This window comes from Drosophila biarmipes, chromosome 3L (assembly GCF_025231255.1).
Source record: "Drosophila biarmipes strain raj3 chromosome 3L, RU_DBia_V1.1, whole genome shotgun sequence".
Classification (NCBI taxonomy): Eukaryota; Metazoa; Arthropoda; class Insecta; order Diptera; family Drosophilidae; genus Drosophila; species Drosophila biarmipes.
In genome coordinates, this window is record NC_066613.1 from 1,419,851 (window position 1) to 1,438,649 (window position 18,799).

An 18,799-nucleotide genomic window follows, 5' to 3' on the forward strand; every position below is an offset into this window, starting at 1 on the left:
GTGTCGATTTCTGGGTACTCACAACATTTCTTATATAGTTCGACACTTTTAAAGTTATTATAGGAAGTATATAAGTCGGAACGAGCCGGATCGGTGATCTATACGAGGGCAGTCCGATAAGTACTTGGACTCAGCGCACGATGGCGTCACAATCGCAAGAGAAATTAAGTAAATGTAAGAGTAATATCGGTCTCTGATTCCATTCTTGTTTTTAAAAGGGAAATAGCGCAGCGAAATCAAAGAACGCTTGGATGCTATGTACGCTGACTATTCTCCTTCAATGGCGACCTTCCAAAATTGGTTAAATGAGATTCAACGTGGTCGCACTTCTGTTTTTGATGAGCCACGCCCAGGTGCCCCAAGGATATCGTGACAAAAGTCCACGATCTCGTACTGGCAATCCGCCGATTGAAGATACGCGAGATAGCTGAGACAGTAGGCATGTTAAAAGACCGCGTGGGTCATGTCCTACATGAAATTTTGGGCATGAGAAAGCTGACGGCGCGATGGGTGCCGCGTTTGCTCACTCCGGCTACCGTTTTTTGGGATTCACAAGGTGTGTTCTTCATCGACTCCCTGGAGAAGGAAAAAACGGTGACAGGGCTGTACTATGCCGAAAATACGGCCCCATTTGGCGAAGAAAAAAGTGCTCTTCCATCATGACGCACAGGCTCACACTTCCGCTCTCGCCAAGGCCAAAATGGTCGAATTGGGCTACGAACTGCTTCCCCTATCCACCATTATCCCAAGATTTGGCCCCGTGTGACTTCTTTTTGTTTCCAAACTTGAAGAATCACTCGCTGGACGGAAATTTGCGTCGAATGAGGAGGCCGCCACAGAGGCCTATTTTGCAGGCCTCGAGAAAACGTATTTTTCAGACGTGTTACAGAAGTTGGAGCATCGCTGGGTTAAGTTTATCGAAATTTTCCCAAATTTTCGTTTTTCTTTTGGAGGCTAAGTAATAATTGGACCACCATTGCTCATATCTCCGCGCGGAGATATGTCGTTTTTTGAATGAATAATGTATTATGTATAATATATAATATATACGTACATATACATGCATATACGTTTGTTAACATATGTAACTATATGCATTTGAACATACGTATGAACATACACATGTATTATTATGTCAACAAAAATATATTTGTATACGCAGCAAAATAATATTCCCCATTGAGGCTTTTCGACGCTCAAATTGAACAGCAGAGACAGCGACCTTAACAGAAATCTTTTCAAATAACCACTTGGCTAGTTTCCAAGCTCGATTACCGATATACGTTCTGATTTCGCCTCTTGTTGTTGAATATAGCCTATTTCCACTGTCACTCAGTTCTTTTACGTTCAAACCGACTTTTTTTCTTATGGGTTTTTACATTGGGCGAACGTAACATTCGACCTAAACGAAAAAAAACCGAGGTTTTTTGGTGCAGTCGAAATAGGCGGTACTATTATTGCTTAATCTGGTCACACCTGATGGCAGCACTGATGAGTATGTACCCACTCATATGTATGAGTGGGAACGCGCCAGAATTGCGAAGTTCTTGGTATCCATTTTTTAAAAAATCTGTGTGCGTTGTCGGTTTTATAAGAGCGAGTAAAATGGATTTGGACAATATCAAATTTGAGTTTAAGGAAGGAAGCCGTGCAGGTTGCTCTCAATTATTATATACTCCAAGTGACCAACAAATTTACATAAAAAATAAATAATTAAAATCGAATGATATTGCATATGTGTGTCGTTCAAAGGATTGCAGAGCACGGGTTTATTTAAGTGCAGATAGTGCTCGCGTCTTTTCCAATCCTGAAAGAATTAAGCATATTCATGGACCACAAGGCCATGAAATGGAAAAAACCGAAGTGCAGTCGCAAATAAAATTGAAGTGTCAAACCAATTCCGACGACACCAAAAAAATATTTAATGATGTTCTCGCGAGGTAAGTACACATACACGCATACATACAGGAATTATTATACATATATATGGTACATATATATATTTATTCATATATATATATATATATATATATATGGTACATATATATAAATATATATATGGTATATATATATATATATATATATATATAATAAATAATACTTTGTTACATTGTTTGTGCAAAACCGGTGGTAGATAGACGACTGCTGAGCGTCGCCGTGGTACAAGTGGTTGTAGTGAGCACCTTGTCGCTGGCACGGGGACAGTCTGCACGATAGGATGATCTCGTCCAGGCACGGGTAGTTATGGGACTTGAGTTTGTGCTTGAGTTTTAAACTTACTTTATTGTTCCGTTGATTAGAGTTAAGTACTAAGTATTACATATATATATGTATTATTCAGAAATTGATATACATACATAATTGAATTTAATATTTTTTGTTTCGTTTTATAATAATTTAGAAAAACAAATGGAGAAGAGGAAATAGAAATAAGTTATGATACGGTGAAACGCACTCTACAGCGAAAAAGACAACCCTTTCTTCTTAAATCTCCAATTACTCCCGAGGACGTGCGCGATGCTTTCAATGATGAAAATATCATAAACCGTTTTGGCATGACAAAAGGAAATTTTCCGAAAGTTTTTTTTAAGAAATTAAATGCATCAAGTTCATTTGCCTATTGTGTATTTGCGTCTGACAAGGTCATCACTTTGATGCAAGCCAATATTGAGGAGCAGAATAGGCATTTTTTAATAGATGCTACTTTTAAAGTTTGCCCTTTCGGGGACTTTAAGCAACTGCTTCTTATTTATGTTAAACACATGCAAAAGGTGATTATTTTATTGTTTGTTTAATTTTATTTTTTCTTTGACATTATTATTTATTTCTTAGATAACACCGTTCCTATTTGTTTTGATAACTCGTAAAACAGAGCTCTGTTACCAACCCCTATTTACATACGTTGACTCAAATATTTGCATCATTTATATCGGATTATGAGAAGGCGATGCGCAACGCTTTGAAAAATTTGCATCCAAATATGAATTTCTTTGCTTGCTGGTTCCATTTTACCTAAGCATGTAAAAGAAATGCAATCAAAACTATTGGTTTGGAGAAAATGCTTTCGTGCAATAAACATGCTTATATGCTGTTTATGAAATTTCTATACTTACCTCTTTTACCGGAATGCAAGATTGTTGAAGCATTTAGTCTTCTTTAAGCTCAAGCCACAGCCTTATTTAAGAAGATAATTTCGCCCTTTTTAAAATATTTTAAGAAGCAGTGGCTTAAGAAGGTAATTATTTCATCATTTTAAATGTATGCTCTTATTCATTCATCTTTTAATTTTAATAGGAAGGACCTAAAAATATATCGGTATACAAACGATCCACAAGAACCACGGACTCAGTTAAAGCATACAATTTAAATCTGGGCAATAAAATTCGACCAAAGGGACACTTTTTCAAATTTGTGGAATGTATCATTGATGCGGAGTATGAAAGAAGTCGAGAATTCCTTCTTCTCTTTCAAAATGGTGGGATAGGTAATTCAACACAACCAAAGTATAGGTTTTAAGTAAGTAAGTATATACGAAATAAAATAGCCATTAAAATATAATAAAAGTTTAATTTCAGGATCGCACTCAAAAAATTATGGATGCAATGGATTTGTTTGACAAGGGAGAAATTGACATACAGGGTTTTTTGACACGAACTGTTTCGCTAAATGACCGTTTTAAATAACAGGACCTGTTCGACAGTGTGCATATGGACTCTAATTTGTCGGGAATGTCATTTGAAATGAAGGCATCAGCATCATCGCTTTCGTCGTCTGACTCAAAATCTAGTCAAATATCCGATTCATCTATATTTCAAATGAATCCCTGCAATGTATGTCTCTTCGAACCAAAATCGGTTTTATTGCGCCCATGTGAATATTTGTGCAGCATGTTGAGATCAAATTCTGGTTCATAATCAAGAACAGAACGATGATCCTAACGATCCTGACAGTGGTGAACCAAAATGTCCAACGTGTCAACAAGTTGTCAAAGAAGCTATCCGTAATGTTTATATATATAATTAATAAATTAAAATAATAAACTAAGTTTCATGCACATTAAATAAATGTATGTAATATGGGCAATTCTCTGACAGAATTTGTGCGACCGTCTGTCAAGTGAAAAAACATAAACTAAACCAATTTGAAAATAGTGAGTTATTCTTATTTATTTTCGAAATGTGTATAGTTTATGTTTTTTTCAGTGTAATGACGTTCACACAAATTTGGTCAGAGAATTGTTCATATGTATAATATATAATTTGAACTGATTTATGTAAAAATTAATAAAAATAATACATATACTTAATAAAGACTTGTGGGAAACTGCGTTTTTTAAGGGATTGATATTATTAAGATATTCTTAAATTATAATTAATAAATTATTAAGATATTCTATTGGAAGATGAGTTGCTAATAAATCGGCGGAGATGTAACTTTTCATAGCGACATAACTCCGCGCGGAGATATGTCGTCTTGAAACGTCATATCTCCGGGCGGAAATATGTCGCTTTTTGTTCAGCAGAGATATGTCGTTTTAAAAGCGACATAAGCTGCCATATGCATCACGGGAATCAGCGGGACGGCAGCATCAGGCTGGACATCGGCGGGAAGCAGCGCATGAAAGACAAGAGTGTGGCGAGTTTCGGGGGGCCGTGCGAAAAAGGGGAATAACGGTTCCCGGAGGCCCTATATAAACCCGCAGGCCGCTGGCAGCAGGGTCAGTCGATCACGGTCAGTCGATTACGATCAGTCGATTACGGTCAGTCGATCATTATCAGTCGATTACGGTCAGTCGATCACGAGAAGTGGAGTCAAAGAGTTAAGACAAGCAGTCGATCAGATATCAAGTGAACAGAAAACCAACCAAGTGAACTACGGGGGAGCCACAACAAGGCGATTCGTCGAAAGCAGCGCCGTGGGAGCCCCCCGTTCGGGATTGGGATTACAAGGAATCTCTGAACTGAGACACAGGTGGCTGAGGTCCAAGGGGTACCTCACGGATAAAACATGGCGGTCTGCGTATTCCTGCCAACGAAGTCCTGGCGTTACGCCTGGAGGGTCTGCCAGACTTGGTGCAGTGAAGGCCATTATGTTTCGGTCGTTACCAAGGACTTTACTAACAATATAAAGTGCTTTGAAAACTGGATCCAATTTATGTGTCTCTCCTGTAGCAGCTGGGACAAAGTCAATCATAACCAGATCATTCACAGTGGAGAAATTCGTTTGGCATCATATCGGATCTTCCATTTTTGCTGCTCCGTTTTTATATTTTTTTCTGCTTGCTGGCAATTTAGTTCAACATTAACTTCTGGCTCGTACTCCTGAGTTAATGCCTGAATTAGGCGATTTTTGGAAATATCTCGTGGATTAAAGTTAAAGACCATATCATTTGGGGTAAACTTTGTAGTGGAATTGATGTTTGCATTCATGCTCTACTGAATTTCCCTAAGTTTTGATCCCAGTCCTTATCGATGGCAGTGTTTGTTGTTAATGCACTCAGTAAAGTTTTATTTACTCTTTCACCCTGGCCATTAGCGCGGGACGTGCGTACTGCTGTTTTGATGTGCTGGATTCCATTTTCATTTATAAAATTTTCGAACTCCTTTGATGTGAACGATGTACCTCTATCCGAAGTTAGGCGTATAGGTTGCCCAAAAACGGAAAAAATTTGTTTTAAAGCTTTACAGGTGTCGTTTTTGTATTGCGTGTGGGTATTAGAAAGGTGTACTTCGTAAACGCACACACAGCCACGAGTATGTGACAATTTCCGTTTTTACTTTTTATGAATGGCCCAATGTGATCAATGTTAATTGATGGAAACGGAATGGTGACTACTTCTTGCAAGTGTAGTTCACCATCAGATTTTCCATCTTTTACCTTATTCACACAGCATTTTGGGCATGACGCAATGTAGGACTTGATGTATCCTCGCATCCTTGGGAACCAGAAATATTTCCTGGCTGAATCCCGTTTGCAGTTATTAGTTGACCCAAAAACTTGTCCTTAGTCTGCAGGAAGGAACATTTGGATGGGCGTAAAGTTAATCCAGCCGATCGAAACTCGTTTAGAACGCTAAGTCCTTCCTCAACCGTTTTTGATTGGATGATAACTTCATCTACATAACTTATTATGTTGCGTTGGTGTTCTAGCTGACGTAACAAATCCATGATGACCTCCTGAAATACCATTGTATGGTTCTTGGTAATAAATAAAAATAAAGAAAACATATATAACAAAATTATAAAAATAACTTGACCTTCTTTTTAATCATAGCAGACGGAAAACAACAATGACGAAAATTGACGAAAGTTAAGTATCCCGATTATGAGATACCTGTTATGCAGGTAACATATAACTCAATTAGGGACCTCTATTATGTCTCTACAGAGTTTCGGTCTCGATTTCTGGGTACCCAAACATTTCTTATATAGTTCAAGCGTTTAGAAGTTATTATAGGTAGTATATAAGTCGGGTTCGGAAAACTATACGACTGCGTGTGAAATCGGACGTGTCCGCGGATTTTAGAAAAATCGAGACAGAGTAATGTCGGTCTGTGATTCTTGTTTATAGCGCAATCAAAGAGCGCTTGGATGCTATGTTCGCTGACTATTCTCCTTCAATGGCGACCGTCAAGGTGCCTCGATAACGACTACCACGGAAGATAACGTGACAAAAGTCCACGATCTCGTATTGGTAGACCGCCGATTGAAGATACGTCAGATAGCTGAGACAGTAGGCATGTCAAAAGACCGCGTGGGTCATGTCCTGCATGAAATTTTGGGCATTAGAAAGCTGACGGCGCGATGGGTGCCGCGTTTGTTCACTCCGGCTATCGTTTTTTGGGATTCACAAGGTGTGTTCTTCATCGACTCCCTGGAGAAGGTCAAAACGGTCACAGGGCTGTACTATGCCAAAAATACGGTCCACAGGCTCACACTTCCGCCTTCGCCAATTCCAAATTGGTCGAATTGGGCTACGAACTGCTTCCCCTATCCAACATTATCTCTAGATTTGGCCCCGTGTGACTTCTTATCTTATCTCCCATAGGAATATCTTATTGTGTCAAAAATACCTCTGCGTTTATTAAGGATGGTTTGAAGTATTTATTAACAAAGGTTTAATCAATATATTTAAATAAACATAAAGTATAAACTGAACTTCGCTTGTGAGCGTGTGGCACACGTCTGTCTCCTTTGACGTTGCCAATCGAACTGTCTTATTTTTGACAACTCGTCCTTTCCTGACGAGAGTTAGTCCTCTCTTGAGTAATCGTAGTCCTCATCATTTGTATCCAGATCTGGGATTAAAGGACACCACGGCTTCATGTGATCAATGGTAGGTCCTCAATTATGTATCGGTCGTTACCAAGGACTTTACTAACAATATAAAGTCCTTTGAAAACTGGATCCAATTTATGTGTCTCTCCTGTAGCAGCTGGAACAAAGTCAATCATAACCAGATCATTCACAGTGAATTTCTTTGGAGAAATTTGTTTGGCATCATATCGGATCTTCCATTTTTGCTGCTCCGTTTTTATATTTTGTTCTGCTTGCTGGCAATTTAGTTCAACATTAACTTCTGGCTCGTACTCCTGAGTTAATGCCTGAATTAGGCGATTTTTGGAAATATCTCGTGGATTAAAGTTAAAGACCATATCATTTGGGGTAAACTTTGTAGTGGAATTGATGTTTGCATTCATGCTCTACTGAATTTCCCTAAGTTTTGATCCCAGTCCTTATCGATGGCAGTGTTTGTTGTTAATGCACTCACTAAAGTTTTATTTACTCTTTTACCGTGGCCATTAGCGCGGGGCGTGCGTACTGCTGTTTTGATGTGCTGGATTCCATTTTCATTTATAAAATTTTCGAACTCCTTTGATGTGAACGATGTACCTCTATCCGAAGTTAGGCGTATAGGTTGCCCAAAAACGGAAAAAATTTGTTTTAAAGCTTTACAGGTGTCGTTTTTGTATTGCGTGTGGGTATTAGAAAGGTGTACTTCGTGAACGCACACACAGCCACGAGTATGTGACAATTTCCGTTTTTACTTTTTATGAATGGCCCAATGTGATCAATGTTAATTGATGAAAACGGAATGGTGACTACTTCTTGCAAGTGTAGTTCACCATCAGATTTTCCACCTTTTACCTTATTCACACAGCATTCTGGGCATGACGCAATGTAGGACTTGATGTATCCTCGCATCCTTGGGAACCAGAAATATTTCCTGGCTGAATCCCGTTTGCAGTTAGTAGTTGACCCAAAAACTTGTCCTTAGTCTACAGGAAGGAACATTTGGATGGGCGTAAAGTTAATCCAGCCGATCGAACTGCTTGCAGAAACTCGTTTAGAACGACAAGTCCTTCCTCAACCGTTTTTGATTGGATGATGACTTCATCTACATAACTTATTATGTTGCGTTAGTGTTCTAGCTGACGTAACAAATCCATGATGACCTCCTGAAGTACCATTGTATGGTTCTTTGTTATAAATAAAAATAAAGAAAACATATATACCAAAGTTATAAAAATAACTTGACCTTTTTTTTAATCATAGCAGACGGAAAACAACAATGACGAAAATTGATGAAAGTTAAGTATCCCGATTATGAGATACCTGTTATGCAGGTAACATATAACTCAATAAGGGACCTCTATTATGTCTCTACAGAGTTTCGGTCTCGATTCCTGGGTACCCAAACATTTCTTATATAGTTCAAGCGTTTAAAAGTTATTATAGGTAGTATATAAGTCGGAACCAGGGGGTTCGGAAAACTATACGACTGCGTGTGAAATCGGACGTGTCCGCGGATTTTAGAAAAATCGAGAAAGAGTAATATCAGTCTGTGATTCGATTCTTGTTTATAGCGCAATCAAAGAGCGCTTGGATGCTATGTTCGCTGACTATTCTCCTTCAATGGCGACCGTCAAGGTGCCTCGATAACGACTACCACGGAAGATAACGTGACAAAAGTCCACGATCTCGTATTGGTAGACCGCCGATTGAAGATACGTCAGATAGCTGAGACAGTAGGCATGTCAAAAGACCGCGTGGGTCATGTCCTGCATGAAATTTTGGGCATTAGAAAGCTGACGGCGCGATGGGTGCCGCGTTTGTTTACTCCGGCTATCGTTTTTTGGGATTCACAAGGTGTGTTCTTCATCGACTCCCTGGAGAAGGTCAAAACGGTCACAGGGCTGTACTATGCCAAAAATACGGTCCACAGGCTCACACTTCCGCCTTCGCCAATTCCAAATTGGTCGAATTGGGCTACGAACTGCTTCCCCTATCCAACATTATCTCTAGATTTGGCCCCGTGTGACTTCTTATCTTATCTCCCATAGGAATATCTTATAGTGTCAAAAATACCTCTGCGTTTATTAAGGATGGTTTGAAGTATTTATTAACAAAGGTTTAATCAATATATTTAAATAAACATAAAGTATAAACTGAACTTGGCTTGTGAGCGTGTGGCACACGTCTGTCTCCTTTGACGTTGCCAATCGAACTGTCTTATTTTTGTCAACTCGTCCTTTCCTGACGAGAGTTAGTCCTCTCTTGAGTAATCGTAGTCCTCATCATTTGTATCCAGATCTGGGATTAAAGGACACCACGGCTTCATGTGATCAATGGTAGGTCCTCAATTATGTATCGGTCGTTACCAAGGACTTTACTAACAATATAAAGTCCTTTGAAAACTGGATCCAATTTATGTGTCTCTCCTGTAGCAGCTGGAACAAAGTCAATCATAACCAGATCATTCACAGTGAATTTCTTTGGAGAAATTTGTTTGGCATCTTATCGGATCTTCCATTTTTGCTGCTCCGTTTTTATATTTTGTTCTGCTTGCTGGCAATTTAGTTCAACATTAACTTCTGGCTCGTACTCCTGAGTTAATGCCTGAATTAGGCGATTTTTGGAAATATCTCGTGGATTAAAGTTAAAGACCATATCATTTGGGGTAAACTTTGTAGTGGAATTGATGTTTGCATTCATGCTCTACTGAATTTCCCTAAGTTTTGATCCCAGTCCTTATCGATGGCAGTGTTTGTTGTTAATGCACTCAGTAAAGTTTTATTTACTCTTTCACCCTGGCCATTAGCGCGGGGCGTGCGTACTGCTGTTTTGATGTGCTGGATTCCATTTTCATTTATAAAATTTTCGAACTCCTTTGATGTGAACGATGTACCTCTATCCGAAGTTAGGCGTATAGGTTGCCCAAAAACGGAAAAAATTTGTTTTAAAGCTTTACAGGTGTCGTTTTTGTATTGCGTGTGGGTATTAGAAAGGTGTACTTCGTAAACGCACACACAGCCACGAGTATGTGACAATTTCGTTTTTACTTTTTATGAATGGCCCAATGTGATCAATGTTAATTGATGGAAACGGAATGGTGACTACTTCTTGCAAGTGTAGTTCACCATCAGATTTTCCATCTTTTACCTTATTCACACAGCATTCTGGGCATGACGCAATGTAGGACTTGATGTATCCTCGCATCCTTGGGAACCAGAAATATTTCCTGGCTGAATCCCGTTTGCAGTTATTAGTTGACCCAAAAACTTGTCCTTAGTCTGCAGGAAGGAACATTTGGATGGGCGTAAAGTTAATCCAGCCGATCGAAACTCGTTTAGAACGCTAAGTCCTTCCTCAACCGTTTTTGATTGGATGATGACTTCATCTACATAACTTATTATGTTGCGTTGGTGTTCTAGCTGACGTAACAAATCCATGATGACCTCCTGAAGTACCATTGTATGGTTCTTTGTAATAAATAAAAATAAAGAAAACATATATACCAAAATTATAAAAATAACTTGACCTTTTTTTTTAATCATAGCAGACGGAAAACAACAATGACGAAAATTGATGAAAGTTAAGTATCCCGATTATGAGATACCTGTTATGCAGGTAACATATAACTCAATAAGGGACCTCTATTATGTCTCTACAGAGTTTCGGTCTCGATTCCTGGGTACCCAAACATTTCTTATATAGTTCAAGCGCTTAAAAGTTATTATAGGTAGTATATAAGTCGGAACCAGGGGGTTCGGAAAACTATACGACTGCGTGTGAAATCGGACGTGTCCGCGGATTTTAGAAAAATCGAGAAAGAGTAATATCAGTCTGTGATTCGATTCTTGTTTATAGCGCAATCAAAGAGCGCTTGGATGCTATGTTCGCTGACTATTCTCCTTCAATGGCGACCGTCAAGGTGCCTCGATAACGACTACCACGGAAGATAACGTGACAAAAGTCCACGATCTCGTATTGGTAGACCGCCGATTGAAGATACGTCAGATAGCTGAGACAGTAGGCATGTCAAAAGACCGCGTGGGTCATGTCCTGCATGAAATTTTGGGCATTAGAAAGCTGACGGCGCGATGGGTGCCGCGTTTGTTTACTCCGGCTATCGTTTTTTGGGATTCACAAGGTGTGTTCTTCATCGACTCCCTGGAGAAGGTCAAAACGGTCACAGGGCTGTACTATGCCAAAAATACGGTCCACAGGCTCACACTTCCGCCTTCGCCAATTCCAAATTGGTCGAATTGGGCTACGAACTGCTTCCCCTATCCAACATTATCTCTAGATTTGGCCCCGTGTGACTTCTTATCTTATCTCCCATAGGAATATCTTATAGTGTCAAAAATACCTCTGCGTTTATTAAGGATGGTTTGAAGTATTTATTAACAAAGGTTTAATCAATATATTTAAATAAACATAAAGTATAAACTGAACTTGGCTTGTGAGCGTGTGGCACACGTCTGTTTCCTTTGACGTTGCCAATCGAACTGTCTTATTTTTGACAACTCGTCCTTTCCTGACGAGAGTTAGTCTTCTCTTGAGTAATCGTAGTCCTCATCGTTTGTATCCAGATCTGGGATTAAAGGACACCACGGCTTCATGTGATCAATGGTAGGTCCTCAATTATGTATCGGTCGTTACCAAGGACTTTACTAACAATATGCCGTCTAACTGCCCACCGTAATCGTCTAGCCCGGAGATTACAGGGGGCTATCCCAATTCGCAGGCTCAAAAGAAGACATTTTGGGCTGCTCCTAAGAGACTAATATGAATATATTATTTACTTGAAACTAGTCGTAATTTGATCTACTCCTATATACCAAGTTGAAAACTAATTATAATTTATAATTAAGAGATTATTTACTTAAGAAAACATTTAGGTTAAAGGCTTTAATTAGATCTGTTCCTGGATTATATTAAATAAAGATGTTAATTAAATAAAAAAAAAACTAACAATATAAAGTCCTTTGAAAACTGGATCCAATTTATGTGTCTCTCCTGTAGCAGCTGGAACAAAGTCAATCATAACCAGATCATTCACAGTGAATTTCTTTGGAGAAATTTGTTTGGCATCATATCGGATCTTCCATTTTTGCTGCTCCGTTTTTATATTTTTTTCTGCTTGCTGGCAATTTAGTTCAACATTAACTTCTGGCTCGTACTCCTGAGTTAATGCCTGAATTAGGCGATTTTTGGAAATATCTCGTGGATTAAAGTTAAAGACCATATCATTTGGGGTAAACTTTGTAGTGGAATTGATGTTTGCATTCATGCTCTACTGAAATTCCCTAAGTTTTGATCCCAGTCCTTATCGATGGCAGTGTTTGTTGTTAATGCACTCAGTAAAGTTTTATTTACTCTTTCACCCTGGCCATTAGCGCGGGGCGTGCGTACTGCTGTTTTGATGTGCTGGATTCCATTTTCATTTATAAAATTTTCGAACTCCTTTGATGTGAACGATGTACCTCTATCCGAAGTTAGGCGTATAGGTTGCCCAAAAACGGAAAAAATTTGTTTTAAAGCTTTACAGGTGTCGTTTTTGTATTGCGTGTGGGTATTAGAAAGGTGTACTTCGTAAACGCACACACAGCCACGAGTATGTGACAATTTCCGTTTTTACTTTTTATGAATGGCCCAATGTGATCAATGTTAATTGATGGAAACGGAATGGTGACTACTTCTTGCAAGTGTAGTTCACCATCAGATTTTCCATCTTTTACCTTATTCACACAGCATTCTGGGCATGACGCAATGTAGGACTTGATGTATCCTCGCATCCTTGGGAACCAGAAATATTTCCTGGCTGAATCCCGTTTGCAGTTATTAGTTGACCCAAAAACTTGTCTTTAGTCTGCAGGAAGGAACATTTGGATGGGCGTAAAGTTAATCCAGCCGATCGAACTGCTTGCAGAAACTCGTTTAGAACGACAAGTCCTTCCTCAACCGTTTTTGATGGGATGATGACTTCATCTACATAACTTATTATGTTGCGTTAGTGTTTTAGCTGACGTAACAAATCCATGATGACCTCCTGAAGTACCATTGTATGGTTCTTTGTAATAAATAAAAATAAAGAAAACATATATACCAAAATTATAAAAATAACTTGACCTTTTTTTTTAATCATAGCAGACGGAAAACAACAATGACGAAAATTGATGAAAGTTAAGTATCCCGATTATGAGATACCTGTTATGCAGGTAACATATAACTCAATAAGGGACCTCTATTATGTCTCTACAGAGTTTCGGTCTCGATTCCTGGGTACCCAAACATTTCTTATATAGTTCAAGCGCTTAAAAGTTATTATAGGTAGTATATAAGTCGGAACCAGGGGGTTCGGAAAACTATACGACTGCGTGTGAAATCGGACGTGTCCGCGGATTTTAGAAAAATCGAGAAAGAGTAATATCAGTCTGTGATTCGATTCTTGTTTATAGCGCAATCAAAGAGCGCTTGGATGCTATGTTCGCTGACTATTCTCCTTCAATGGCGACCGTCAAGGTGCCTCGATAACGACTACCACGGAAGATAACGTGACAAAAGTCCACGATCTCGTATTGGTAGACCGCCGATTGAAGATACGTCAGATAGCTGAGACAGTAGGCATGTCAAAAGACCGCGTGGGTCATGTCCTGCATGAAATTTTGGGCATTAGAAAGCTGACGGCGCGATGGGTGCCGCGTTTGTTTACTCCGGCTATCGTTTTTTGGGATTCACAAGGTGTGTTCTTCATCGACTCCCTGGAGAAGGTCAAAACGGTCACAGGGCTGTACTATGCCAAAAATACGGTCCACAGGCTCACACTTCCGCCTTCGCCAATTCCAAATTGGTCGAATTGGGCTACGAACTGCTTCCCCTATCCAACATTATCTCTAGATTTGGCCCCGTGTGACTTCTTATCTTATCTCCCATAGGAATATCTTATAGTGTCAAAAATACCTCTGCGTTTATTAAGGATGGTTTGAAGTATTTATTAATAAAGGTTTAATCAAAATATTTAAATAAACATAAAGTATAAACTGAACTTGGCTTGTGAGCGTGTGGCACACGTCTGTCTCCTTTGACGTTGCCAATCGAACTGTCTTATTTTTGACAACTCGTCCTTTCCTGACGAGAGTTAGTCTTCTCTTGAGTAATCGTAGTCCTCATCGTTTGTATCCAGATCTGGGATTAAAGGACACCACGGCTTCATGTGATCAATGGTAGGTCCTCAATTATGTATCGGTCGTTACCAAGGACTTTACTAACAATATAAAGTCCTTTGAAAACTGGATCCAATTTATGTGTCTCTCCTGTAGCAGCTGGAACAAAGTCAATCATAACCAGATCATTCACAGTGAATTTCTTTGGAGAAATTTGTTTGGCATCATATCGGATCTTCCATTTTTGCTGCTCCGTTTTTATATTTTGTTCTGCTTGCTGGCAATTTAGTTCAACATTAACTTCTGGCTCGTACTCCTGAGTTAATGCCTGAATTAGGCGATTTTTGGAAATATCTCGTGGATTAAAGTTAAAGACCATATCATTTGGGGTAAACTTTGTAGTGGAATTGATGTTTGCATTCATGCTCTACTGAATTTCCCTAAGTTTTGATCCCAGTCCTTATCGATGGCAGTGTTTGTTGTTAATGCACTCAGTAAAGTTTTATTTACTCTTTCACCCTGGCCATTAGCGCGGGGCGTGCGTACTGCTGTTTTGATGTGCTGGATTCCATTTTCATTTATAAAATTTTCGAACTCCTTTGATGTGAACGATGTACCTCTATCCGAAGTTAGGCGTATAGGTTGCCCAAAAACGGAAAAAATTTGTTTTAAAGCTTTACAGGTGTCGTTTTTGTATTGCGTGTGGGTATTAGAAAGGTGTACTTCGTAAACGCACACACAGCCACGAGTATGTGACAATTTCGTTTTTACTTTTTATGAATGGCCCAATGTGATCAATGTTAATTGATGGAAACGGAATGGTGACTACTTCTTGCAAGTGTAGTTCACCATCAGATTTTCCATCTTTTACCTTATTCACACAGCACTCTGGGCATGACGCAATGAAGGACTTGATGTATCCGCGCATCCTTGGGAACCAGAAATATTTCCTCAACTTCTCCAGAGTTTTTTCGGTTCCAAAATGTCTTGCGTCGTCATGGTTGGACGTGGTTACACATCTGATTGCTTGAGGTACTACCAACTTGTTGCCATCATCAGTTTTCCGATACAATCTGCTTTTATTGACAACTTGGTCGGTTTTTATTTGTCTCCATTGGCTACTGGCGTCCTTGATACCAAATGCCTCGAAGATGTCTTTTATTTTTGTATCCTGCATCTGCATCATGTAAATCCAATCTTCGTCAATGGGAACTCTCTTCAGCACATTGTCTGCCACAGTTATAGAACTGTCCTCTGGTGGAAGTACTGGATGCCTACTTATCCCGTCTACGTGAGGCATTTGTTCTCCAGGCCGATGTTTGCATTTAAAGTCGAATTCTTTTAGTCGCAGCCACCAGCGTGCGATTGGAGGTTGCAGTCGACTCCTTGAGGGTTGCCACAGCATTGCAATAAGTCACCACTACGAACTCTGATCCAGCAAGATAAATACGGAATCTTTCCAATGACTTGGTGATAGCTAGTACTTCCAGCGCATAACTTGAGTAGTGACTCTCAGCTTCCGAACAAAGCCTACTGAAGAAGAATACTGGCCAAAGTCCTTCGTCTTCTTCTTGTAGTAGAAGTCCTGCGATTCCTTTGCTGCTTGCATCCGTGTGTTCTTCATGACGCCTTTCTGGATCGTAAAGGGTCAATACAGGTTGTGAAACAATAGCATCCTTCAAGTTCCGGAATGCTGTTTCTTGCTCAGCTTTCCACACGAAATCTTGGTTTTTCTTCAGAAGCTTACTCAAAGGTGCTGCCATCATGCTATATTCCTTGACGAACTTGCGAAAGAATCCAGTGATTCCAAGGAATCTGCGTACGTCAACATCGTTTTGAGGCGTTCCATAATTGCTGATACATATGGTTTTTTCTATTCCTGGCTGAATCCCGTTTGCAGTTAGTAGTTGACCCAAAAACTTGTCCTTAGTCTGCAGGAAGGAACATTTGGATGGGCGTAAAGTTAATCCAGCCGATCGAACTGCTTGCAGAAACTCGTTTAGAACGACAATTCCTTCCTCAACCGTTTTTGATGGGATGATGACTTCATCTACATAACTTATTATGTTGCGTTGGTGCTCTAGCTGACGTAACAAATCCATGATGACCTCCTGAAATACCATTGGCGCATTTACCAAGCCAAACGGCATTACATTGAACTCGTATAATCAGTGAATTTGCAGTACAGTGAATTTCTTCTTAGGAATCTGGTAGTATCCTGAAGTCATGTCCAAGGTTGTAAAGTACGTGTTTCCAGACAGTTTTCCCAATTGTTCCTCTGCAATTGGCATTGGATATCGTTTCTTCACAGTGATTGCGTTGAGTGCTCTATCCATTAGCTTTTGGAACTAATATAGACGATGACGCTTGAGGTGAGGTGCTCTTTCTGATGATATTGTGCTTAAGGAGAAGATCTTACTGAGAACGGAATCCCTCCCTCTTTGCAAATGCAACTTGGTATCGACGACCCAAGATAGGAGTTGATGATGTCACCTCGATGTCACCTCCATTACATTGGTATTGCACCTGCCAATATTGGAAAGGTCTTCGGCAAGGCAATCTGAATAGTTCTTCAACATATCGCTTACCTCATTGCACTGGGAACTGTTGATATCGGCGCTTATATTGAAGTTGATTTCTTCCTCTACTGCTAGCATTATCGATCCGGAATTGTCAATTTGATCATAGTCCTTCTTACACAGTGAATCTCTGCCCATCTCTACTTCATCGGGTACAATATGAACCTGTACATACATTTCGCTGCGATCTTCTTTACCGAAGTCAATATACATTCCTTAGTCTACACTATTGATACCCCAAATCCACGCAGGCGTTTAAGTGATCCGTATTAAACCATCTGGAACACCCGATTCTCTTATAAGGGTACGATCGCTGCCAGTATCGACGAATGCTGAAAACTCTTTTCCTCCAAGCTAAATTGTCTTCATTATGGGTGGATACTCTTTATTATTTACTGCGTCTACTTGAGCGACTGATGACACCTTAACCCGGCAATCTTTTGCTTCACGACCAATCTTCGAACAGATTGAACAGCGTTGCTTTTTCTGCGGGTCTGGACACTTAGCAGATATGTGACCCATTTGGTTACAGCTAAAGCACTTTGGTCCATTGGCTATAGCCTCGCCGACCGCTATCTTTTGTCCTTTCATGCTTACAGTCTAAGAAGAAGTACTTTTTTGATGCAATGCTTGCACTGTCTACATATTCTCTAGAGACCTGAATAGTTCTGATGAGGTTTGTAGATTGTGAGTTCGTTGATTTTTGCCGTTTTGTTTCCGACGATTGGAATATTATTCTTCTCTGTTTTCCACTCTTGGTGCTCTTTTTTCCCCCCTTTCCTCGCTTTTTGTAGCGACGCTTCTTAAAAAGTGTGGCCGTTTCGCAGTATTGCAGTTTTGCCAACTTACTTTTGACCGTGTTGCTTAGCCCGTTTTGGCGTTGCCGTTTTGTCAATTTTTGCAATCCTTCATTATCTTATCTTCGTGAATAAAATGCAGATTTTTATATCATTTTATTGATATTTGTGGCTTGTATCCCACTTCTGATTTGTCAAAAATACCTCTGCGTTTATTCAGGATGGTTTGAAGTATTTATTAACAAAGGTTTAATCAATACATTTAAAGAAACACTAAGTATGAACTGAACTTGGCTTGTGAGCGTGTGGCACACGTCTGTCTCCTTTGACGTTGCCAATCGAACTGTCTTATTTTTGACAATAGCTCCCATATGAATGATCCAAAAAAAACTGTTTAATTATCTTTGGTGTTGTTTAACATATAACCTCCTACGCTTGAAAATAACATTTTTTAATTAGTTCTGAATTTCGATATTATTTTATCAAAATCAGACGACTGTATCATATAGCTGCCAAAGGAAGAGTGGGAAATTAATAAAGAAGAATCTACCACGCTTGGAAATATACTTTTTTTTTTTAATTCTGTATTTTATTAAAATCGGACGATAATATCATATAGCTCTCTCAGGAACGAATGGAAAATCGTCCTATTTTGCAGACCTCGAGAAAACGTATTTTTCAGACGTGTTAAAGAAGTTGGAGCATCGCTGGGTCAAGTGTATAGAGCTAAAAGGAGATCATGTGTTTCTTTTGGAGGCAAAGTACTTATCAGACCACAATCGTACAGTTTCGGCATAGGTATTTTGACTTTATGATTTTTTTAAGGTTAGAATATAAAAGAATTTGAATAAATGAGAGAAAAATGTGACACAAATGTATATTTCTAAACATTTACAAAAATTTTGTTCAAATTATGAGTATATTTCACTTTGATTCTATCGTCGCATTTTATTTCATAAGATATGACTTACCAA

General features: G+C 39.3%; 1 long non-coding RNA gene across 4 annotated transcripts; it reads left to right on the top strand.

The window, feature by feature from the left end:
• Window positions 1–1,501: 1,501 nt before the first annotated feature.
• On the top strand, window positions 1,502–4,295 carry LOC127010886 (uncharacterized). Of its 4 annotated transcripts, none has more exons than XR_007763753.1 (5): window positions 1,502–1,940; window positions 2,402–2,771; window positions 2,833–3,235; window positions 3,295–3,520; window positions 3,565–4,295. It is a non-coding gene; the product is annotated as an uncharacterized LOC127010886 (long non-coding RNA). The 4 variants fall into 4 exon arrangements; XR_007763754.1 differs by having other exon boundaries at window positions 3,295–3,516; XR_007763752.1 differs by having other exon boundaries at window positions 1,503–1,940; window positions 3,295–3,516; window positions 3,576–4,294.
• The last annotated feature ends 14,504 nt before the right edge of the window (window positions 4,296–18,799 follow it).